Source organism: Drosophila mojavensis, unplaced genomic scaffold (genome assembly GCF_018153725.1).
Source record: "Drosophila mojavensis isolate 15081-1352.22 unplaced genomic scaffold, ASM1815372v1 contig_195, whole genome shotgun sequence".
NCBI classification, from domain to species: domain Eukaryota; kingdom Metazoa; phylum Arthropoda; class Insecta; order Diptera; family Drosophilidae; genus Drosophila; species Drosophila mojavensis.
This window is the reverse complement of record NW_025318731.1, coordinates 1-10,000: the sequence shown is the minus strand read 5'-3', so window position 1 is coordinate 10,000 and position 10,000 is coordinate 1. Positions and strand designations below refer to the sequence as shown.

At 33.3% G+C, this 10,000-nt stretch overlaps 3 non-coding genes across 3 annotated transcripts in view; all 3 read right to left on the bottom strand.

Moving 5' to 3' along the window:
• The window catches only part of LOC122756957, a 1,994-nt gene extending 1,750 nt beyond the window's left edge, over nt 1-244 (bottom strand). Inside the window, exon 1 of the ribosomal RNA XR_006356811.1 lies at nt 1-244. This exon is cut by the window's left edge and continues 1,750 nt beyond it. This is a non-coding gene — a ribosomal RNA (small subunit ribosomal RNA).
• Nucleotides 245-3,920: 3,676 nt separating this feature from the next.
• Nucleotides 3,921-7,889, bottom strand: LOC122756958. The gene has a single exon (XR_006356812.1). It is a non-coding gene; the product is annotated as a large subunit ribosomal RNA (ribosomal RNA).
• A 436-nt stretch (nt 7,890-8,325) lies between these two features.
• LOC122756955 lies at nt 8,326-8,504 on the bottom strand. The gene has a single exon (XR_006356810.1). It is a non-coding gene; the product is annotated as a 5.8S ribosomal RNA (ribosomal RNA).
• Nucleotides 8,505-10,000: the final 1,496 nt, after the last annotated feature.

The window sequence follows — 10,000 nt, the reverse complement described above, 5'->3', positions numbered from 1 at the left end:
TAAAACGATCTTGCGATCGCTTGGTTTTAGCCTAATAAAAGCACACGTTCCAAAAGGTCCGTGTTTTAATTGCATGTATTAGCTCTAGAATTACCACAGTTATCCAAGTAACTGTTAACGATCTAAGGAACCATAACTGATATAATGAGCCTTTTGCGGTTTCACTGTTAATTCGTGTGTACTTAGACATGCATGGCTTAATCTTTGAGACAAGCATATAACTACTGGCAGGATCAACCAGAATAATGTTATTTATTTTTTTTTTTTTGTATTCATATATTTAATATATAATACAAGTAAATATATATATGACAAATTCTTTAATTATATGACAGTTTAATATATTTTGAATAAAATATATATATAACAGATATAATATTGAACGAATATGGCTATCATTATATAGCATTCATGTTCGTTATTATAAAAATTGACATTTCATTATATATAATTTCGTTCAAATATATTTTTTTATTTTCACTTACTTAATATATATATCACACATTGCATAAATCCATATAAGGATTTAGCATTTTTATTTTGATGACAATTTATAATTTAGTTACTTTTTTGTAATAAATATGTGATGATTATATATTAAGCAAAGCACACCACATATATAATAATGAGAAATACATTATATATACATGGATGTGCTTTGATAAATAATATAAATATGACAACATTTTTAAAATATATGACAATAAAATCAAGTAATAAACATCCGAAAAATGCTCGTTACATGATTTCTAAAATTTTTTTCCGAAGTAGAACCCCAACAAACATTTAAGTATTGGCAGCCCTTACAACGGACACATGTAAAAGAATTAACGATAAATGGAAACCAATTAATGTATACATTTGATTACTAAATGAATCGAATGTACCTCGGCAAAATTTCACATTTATCTATTTGAATATCGCAAGCCAAGTACACAAAGGTAACAAATAACGATATAATAAACCCATTAAATGAGTATATGACAATTAAATTTCTTATTATATGTTTCCAACATATAATGTGATGAGCAACCACTGCTCATCATGTATAGGTTTTTGGACACAATCTCTTTATATACGCCATTTTTTCCAAAGGGAACCACTCACCCATATATTGTCATGTATTACACATAATACAATCACTTAACTTCATTATTCTTTATTATATTATATTAATAACCTATGCTGGCAAGGCAACACTCCACATTCATATGAATTTTTCATTTTTAATTTTCTCTCATATGAACTTGCCTTGCGCAACACCACTCCATATATAGGTTTCTGGACACAATCTCTTTATATACACCATTTTTTCCAAAGGGAACCACTCACCCATATATTGTCATGTATTACATATAATACAATCACTTAACTTCATTATTCTTTATTATATTATATTAATAACCTATGCTGGCAAGGCAACACTCCACATTCACATGAATTTTTCATTTTTAATTTTCTCTCATATGAACTTGCCTTGCGCAACACCACTCCCCTATATAGGTTTCTGGACACAATCTCTTTATATACGTCATTTTTTCCAAAGGGAACCACTCACCCATATATTGTCATGTATTACATATAATACAATCACTTAACTTCATTATTCTTTATTATATTATATTAATAACCTATGCTGGCAAGGCAACACTCCACATTCATATGAATTTTTCATTTTTAATTTTCTCTCATATGAACTTGCCTTGCGCAACACCACTCCCCTATATAGGTTTTTGGACACAACTTGTTTATATACGCCATTTTTCACAAGGGGAACCACAGACCTTTGCATTTTCATGTATTATTTCAATAATGCAATCCATTTAACTTCATTATTCTTTATTATATTATTATAATAATCTATGCTGGCAAGCCAACACTCCACATTCATATGAATTTTTCATTTTTAAATTTCTCTCATATATGAACTTGCCTTGCGCAACACCACTTACCCTATATAGGTTTTTTGACACAACGACTTTATAAACGCCATTTTTCGCACTGGGCACCACCAATTTCTTTATTCTTTTTTTTGTAGACTGGCTGACTATATTTATGTATTTATTTACTGCTATATTATATATTATTGTATGATATAGTAAATTTGTTGACGACGCCTACTACTGTGTGTAGATCTCAAATGTGAGTGTTAACATTGGATGTGAAGTGAAATACAAAAGTAGTTTGATTAATTTTGTGTAAAAATTTGTTGACGTCGCCTACACTGTGTGTAGATGTCAAATGTGAGTGTTAACATTGGATGTGAAGTGAAATACAAAAGTAGTTTGATTAATTTTGTGTAAATTTGTCGACGACGCCTACACTATATGTTGTGTAGATCTCAAATGTGAGTGTACATATATTATAATAAGTAAGTTTTCTTCATCAATATCGAGTTCTCATACTTAATGTTTTCTGACTTGTAGATTTCTTCTATCAATTCCAAGTGTTCTCTCTCTTTACATATTATATGTAAAATGGAACCTTGATTCCACATTGTATTTCTCATATCTTATATGATATGACTTCTCTCTTATAATAAGTTCTCTTCATCAATATCGAGTTCTCATACTTAATGTTTTCTGACTTGTAAATTTCTTCCATCAATTCCAATCTCTCTCTTTATATATTACATTTAAAATGGAACCTTGATTCCATATTGTATTATTTTTCATATCTTATATGATATGACTTCTCTCCATCAATGTCAAGTACTTATATTATAATAAGTTCTCTTCATCAATATCGAGTTCTCATACTTAATGTTTTCTGACTTGTAAATTTCTTCCATCAATTCCAATCTCTCTCTTTATATATTACATTTAAAATGGAACCTTGATTCCATATTGTATTATTTTTCATATCTTATATGATATGACTTCCCATCAATGTCAAGTACTTATATTATAAAAAATATTTTTTTTTATTAATTTTTTTTTTTTTTTTTTTTTTTTTTTTTTTTTTTTTTTTTTTTTAATTTTTTTCTCTTTTTTTTTTTATTTTAAAAAAAAATGATTCTTTTTTTTTTATTTTATTTTTCATATCTTATATGATATGACTTCTCTCCTTCAATGTCAAGTACTTATATTATAATAAGTTCTCTTCATCAATATCGAGTTCTCATACTAAATGTTTTCTGACTTGTAAATTTCTTCCATCAATTCCAAATGTTCTCTCTCTTTACATATTATATGTAAAATGGAACCTTGATTCCAATATTGTATTATTTTTCATATCTTATATGATATGACTTCTCTCCATCAATGTCAAGTACTTATATTATAATAAGTTCTCTTCATCAATATCGAGTTCTCATACTTAATGTTTTCTGACTTGTAAATTTCTTCCATCAATTCCAAATGTTCTCTCTCTTTACATATTATATGTAAAATGGAACCTTGATTCCATATTGTATTATTTTTCATATCTTATATGATATGAGTTCTCTCCATCAATGTCAAGCACTTATATTATAATAAGTTCTCTTCATCAATATCGAGTTCTCATATTTAATGTTTTCTGACTTGTAAATTTCTTCCATCAATTCCAAATGTTCTCTCTCTTTACATATTATATGTAAAATGGAATCTTGATTCCATATTGTATTATTTTTCATATCTTATATGATATGAGTTCTCTCCATCAATGTCAAGTACTTATATTATAATAAGTTCTCTTCATCGATTTTGAGTTCTCATATATATATATATATATATATATATATATATATATCAATCAATTTCACGGTCTTATATATATATATAAATGAAGCCTTCCATTTCATTTATATTTTTTTATCTTTTTATATCTTTGTATCTTTGTATATCATCTTTGTATCTTTCGTTCGTAAGCTCTGTTTTATTTGTTCTGCTTTATTCCGTATACACAATTATATGCATACATAATATTATGGATATTTTTCGAATCATATCAAGCAAAGGATAAGCTTCAGTGGATCGCAGTATGGCAGCTGCTCAACCACTTACAACACCTTGCCTGTTACAAAAGTCGTTTACAATTGATTCCAGGCTTTGTCATTGTATTAAATAATGTTTTAAAATATAACTAGCGCGGCATCAGGTGATCGAAGATCCTCCCAATTTACTATGTTATATATAACATTGGCATCACATCCATTGTCGTCTATAAAATGAATTATAAACTTTTAATGGTTTAGAAGCCATACAATGCAAATTGCCCCTTATTTATCATTGCAGTCCAGCACGGATACGACCTTAGAGGCGTTCAGGCATAATCCAACGGACGTAGCGTCATACCACTGTTCGCTCGAACAAGTATTGTGCCATTGGTCCGTACCTGCGGTTCCTCTCGTACTACGCAGGAATGCTGTCGCAACAACGTTTTGTCATTAGTAGGGTAAAACTAACCTGTCTCACGACGGTCTAAACCCAGCTCACGTTCCCTTGCATGGGTGAACAATCCAACGCTTGGTGAATTTTGCTTCACAATGATAGGAAGAGCCGACATCGAAGGATCAAAAAGCGACGTCGCTATGAACGCTTGGCCGCCACAAGCCAGTTATCCCTATGGTAACTTTTCTGACACCTCTTGTTAAAAACTCTTTAAACCAAAAGGATCGATAGGCCGAGCTTTTGCTGTCCCTGTGTGTACTGAACACCGAGATCAAGTCAGCATTTGCCCTTTTGCTCTATGTGTGGTTTCTGTCCGCACTGAGCTGGCCTTGGGACACCTCCGTTATTATTTGAGAGATGTACCGCCCCAGTCAAACTCCCTACCTGGCAATGTCCTTGAATTGGATCATACCTGAGTAATTGGAGTTATACCAAATTATTAAATCAAAAACACATTGCTGCATTTTCTCATTAAAGAATTTGTTTGCGATTATATAACAAACTCGTGATACTTTGATCAAGAAGCTTGCATCAAAACCCAATACCATAAGACATAATTAATATATCCGTATAATGGCTAGGAAATGATACACGTTCCACTTAATCAAGTAAGTAAGGAAACAATAAGAGTAGTGGTATTTCATTGGCGATATCAAACCGAAGCCTAATATCTCCCACTTATTCTACACCTCTTATGTCTCCTTACACTGCCAGATTAGAGTCAAGCTCAAAAGGGTCTTCTTTCCCCGCTAATTATTCCAAGCCCGTTCCCTTGGCTGTGGTTTCGCTAGATAGTAGATAGGGACAGTAGGAATCTCGTTAATCCATTCATGCGCGTCACTAATTAGATGACGAGGCATTTGGCTACCTTAAGAGAGTCATAGTTACTCCCGCCGTTGACCCGCGCTTACTTGAATTTCTTCACTTTGACATTCAGAGCACTGGGCAGAAATCACATTGTGTCAACACCCGCTAGGGCCATCACAATGCTTTGTTTTAATTAGACAGTCGGATTCCCCAAGTCCGTGCCAGTTCTGAATTGATTGTTAATTGATAATCGTTATAATTTAAAAGAACTAATCGGTTGCCCGGCTAGTATTCTTAAAAATTTTAGCAAGAAAGTTCCACAATTGGCTACGTAACTAAACTATCCGGGGAACAAGAAACTACCATAAAATGATAGATCTCTATTTACCCAGAACGAGCACATAAACCATGTTATTGTTTCCCAATCAAGCCCGACTATCTCAATCTTCAGAGCCAATCCTTATCCCGAAGTTACGGATCTAATTTGCCGACTTCCCTTACCTACATTATTCTATCGACTAGAGACTCTTCACCTTGGAGACCAGCTGCGGATATTGGTACGGCCTGTTGAGAAGTTTGCGTATCCCCACCATAAATTTTCAAGGTCCGAGGAGAAAATATCGACACAACAGTATATGTCATGCTCTTCTAGCCCATCTACCATATCTCTCTGCGAAAGACTTCCATGGTAGTACGGCTATAAAACAGAAAAGAAAACTCTTCCGATATCTCTCGACGGCTTCTTTATGGTCGTTCCTGTTGCCAGGATGAGCACGAGGCCCATATTTAATAACAAACGGATACTCAACAGGTTACGGAATTGGAACCGTATTCCCTTTCGTTCAAAATTATTCAAGTGTATAAAAATCGATAATTAGGCACATTTTTGTTTATTTATTTTGATTTTTCTTTACTTGAAAATTTTCGGCTTTCGCCTTGAACTTAGGACCGACTAACTCGTGATCAACCACTGTTCACACGAAACCCTTCTCCACTTCAGTCCTCCAAGGTCTCATTCGATTATTTGCTACTACCACCAAGATCTGTACCAATAGCGGCTCCATGCAGGCTTACGCCAAACACTTCTATGCACACTATTGTACCTTCCTACTCACTAAAGTTTCAAAATTTATATTACAAGTAATATAAATCATCTACTTTAGCGGTAATGTATAGGTATACAACTTAAGCGCCATCCATTTTAAGGGCTAGTTGCTTCGGCAGGTGAGTTGTTACACACTCCTTAGCGGATTTCGACTTCCATGATCACCGTCCTGCTGTTTTAAGCAACCAACGCCTTTCATGGTTTCTGTATGAGTTGTTAATTTGGGCACCGTAACATTACGTTTGGTTCATCCCACAGCGCCAGTTCTGCTTACCAAAAGTGGCCCACTGGGCACATTATATCATAACCTTAAACTTCATATCAAGAAAGTTAAGGTTCTTACCCATTTAAAGTTTGAGAATAGGTTAAGATCGTTTCGACCCTAAGGCCTCTAATCATTCGCTTTACCAGATAAGATTATTTTATATAATATTTAAATGCACCAGCTATCCTGAGGGAAACTTCGGAAGGAACCAGCTACTAGATGGTTCGATTGGTCTTTCGCCCCTATACTCAATTCTGACAATCGATTTGCACGTCAGAACTGTTTCGGTCTTCCATCAGGGTTTCCCCTGACTTCAACCTGATCAAGTATAGTTCACCATCTTTCGGGTCACAGCATATATGCTCAAGGTACGTTCTAGTTAGAGGTATAAATAATATAAATACCATTATACATAACTATATAGAACGCCCCGGGATTGTGTTAATCAACTATAAATAGTTAAAAAACTAATCCCATTAATAGTCAAGTTAATTACGCTATTAGGTTTATATCCCAATAACTTGCACATATGTTAGACTCCTTGGTCCGTGTTTCAAGACGGGTCCCGAAGGTATCCTGAATCTTACGCATTGTTAATCATACAAGTGCATATAATAAACACAAAAATCAATGATAATCATGCCATTATATAATTCCGAAAAATTAACGCACTGTATTTATATAAATCTATCAGCACTTTATCAAATTTACAGCTTTTATTTCATGTTAAAACGCAAGCATTTTAATTGAAATAAACTATATGCCATAATTTTATGATAAATTAATATGCTAATAGATTACAATGTCCTTATATGGAAAAAATGCACACTATTATTATAATATTGTTTAAATATTACAATTCTAATGATGAATTTTCCATAACGGATATTCAGGTTCATCGGGCTTAACCTCTAAGCAGTTTCACGTACTATTTAACTCTCTATTCAGAGTTCTTTTCAACTTTCCCTCACGGTACTTGTTTACTATCGGTCTCATGGTTATATTTAGTTTTAGATGGAGTTTACCACCCACTTAGTGCTGCACTATCAAGCAACACGACTCTTTGGAAACACCATCTAGTAATCATTAACGTTATACGGGCCTGGCACCCTCTATGGGTAAATGGCCTCATTTAAGAAGGACTTAAATCGTTAATTTCTCATACTAGAATATTGATGTTCCATACACTGCATCTCACATTTGCCATATAGACAAAGTGACTTAGTGCTGAACTGATTTCTTTTCGCTCGCCGCTACTAAGAAAATCCTTGTTAGTTTCTTTTCCTCCCCTAATTAATATGCTTAAATTCAGGGGGTAGTCCCATATGAGTTGAGGTTGTATAAAACAATGTTAATTTTGAACTTGTATATAAATATATATATATATATATATATATTTGTTCAAATTTTATGGATTGTACTATTTTTGTTTGTTTAATATTAAAAATTTTTCTTTTGAAGATTTCTATAATATGTTCAACAATTCTTTTTATCGCATCAATAATAAGAGGCAATTCTAGATGAAAAAAATAAAAATTTTTTCTTTTATGCTAGACCTTCCTCAGTATTTTTTGATTTGAAAAAGAAAATATATATATATCTTCAATTTTCTCATACAAAATATACTATGAGATAATAGTACCTTTTTCCATATATTATTTTAATATTATGAATATTATTATTTATATAAAAAATATAAATATATATATCCAATAATATACCATATGCTTAAAAATTTGTGAAAATTTTTAAACAACTTAATTAGCATAGTCTTACAACCCTCAACCATATGTAGTCCAAGCAGCACTCTAAAATTAATTAAAGTACATAACAGCATGGACTGCGATATGCGTTCAAAATGTCGATGTTCATGTGTCCTGCAGTTCACACGATGACGCACAGTTTGCTGCGTTCTTCATCGACCCATGAGCCGAGTGATCCACCGCTTAGAGTGATATATTTGTTTTTGGTTTATTTCATTACGTCACATATATGTTTATTGAAAGAAATTAAAAATACACCATTTTACTGGCATATATCAATTCCTTCAATAAAAAAAATTTTTATACCTAAACAATGTTGCGAAATGTCTTAGTTTTACATAATCTTTAAAAATATGGCACTTGACAAAAAATGATATAATATTTACATAATTTTATATTTCTAAAGATATATGCAAAGCCTTAACCTGAAATCAGGTACAACATTATATATTTAGGTTGTTGCGTTTATATAACGTATGCCACATCTCAACAAAATGAAGTGATGAACAATACGTCTGTGCAACGCATGTATATTATGGTACATATACACGCTTTTATTTTATTTGATTTTTTGTTTATTGACAATTTAAAAAAATTTCAATATTATTATTATTATAAATAATATAGAATTTTTTTTTTTTTTTTATTAACGGATAAGAACATTATACAATAATGATCCTTCCGCAGGTTCACCTACGGAAACCTTGTTACGACTTTTACTTCCTCTAAATAATCAAGTTCGGTCAACTTTTGCGAAACAACCGCAACACACGAAGCGTCACAGTGATCACGTCCGGAGACCTCACTAAATAATTCAATCGGTAGTAGCGACGGGCGGTGTGTACAAAGGGCAGGGACGTAATCAATGCGAGTTAATGACTCACACTTACTGGGAATTCCAAGTTCATGTGAACAGTTTCAGTTCACAATCCCAAGCATGAAAGTGGTTCAGCGGTTTACCCGGACCTCTCGGTCTAGGAAATACACGTTGATACTTTCATTGTAGCGCGTGCAGCCCAGGACATCTAAGGGCATCACAGACCTGTTATTGCTCAATCTCATTATTGCTAGACGCAATTTGTCCATTTAAGAAGCTAGTGTCCTTATAATGGGACAAACCAACAGGTACGGCTCCACTTATATAAACACATTCAAACACAATAAACATTTTACTGCCATCATGAATGAAGGCTATATAGCTTCAACACCATAATCCTGAAGATATCTATTTAATATATTTGAGTCTCGTTCGTTATCGGAATTAACCAGACAAATCACTCCACGAACTAAGAACGGCCATGCACCACCACCCATAGATTCGAGAAAGAGCTATCAATCTGTCTTACACACTTATGTTCGGACCTGGTAAGTTTTCCCGTGTTGAGTCAAATTAAGCCGCAGGCTCCACTCCTGGTGGTGCCCTTCCGTCAATTCCTTTAAGTTTCAGCTTTGCAACCATACTTCCCCCGGAGCCCAAAAGCTTTGGTTTCCCGGGAAGCGACTGAGAGAGCCATAAAAGTAGCTACACCCAATTGCTAGCTGGCATCGTTTATGGTTAGAACTAGGGCGGTATCTGATCGCCTTCGAACCTCTAACTTTCGTTCTTGATTAATGAAAACATCTTTGGCAAATGCTTTCGCTTAAGTTAGTCTTACGACGGTCCAAGAATTTCACCTCTCGCGTCGTA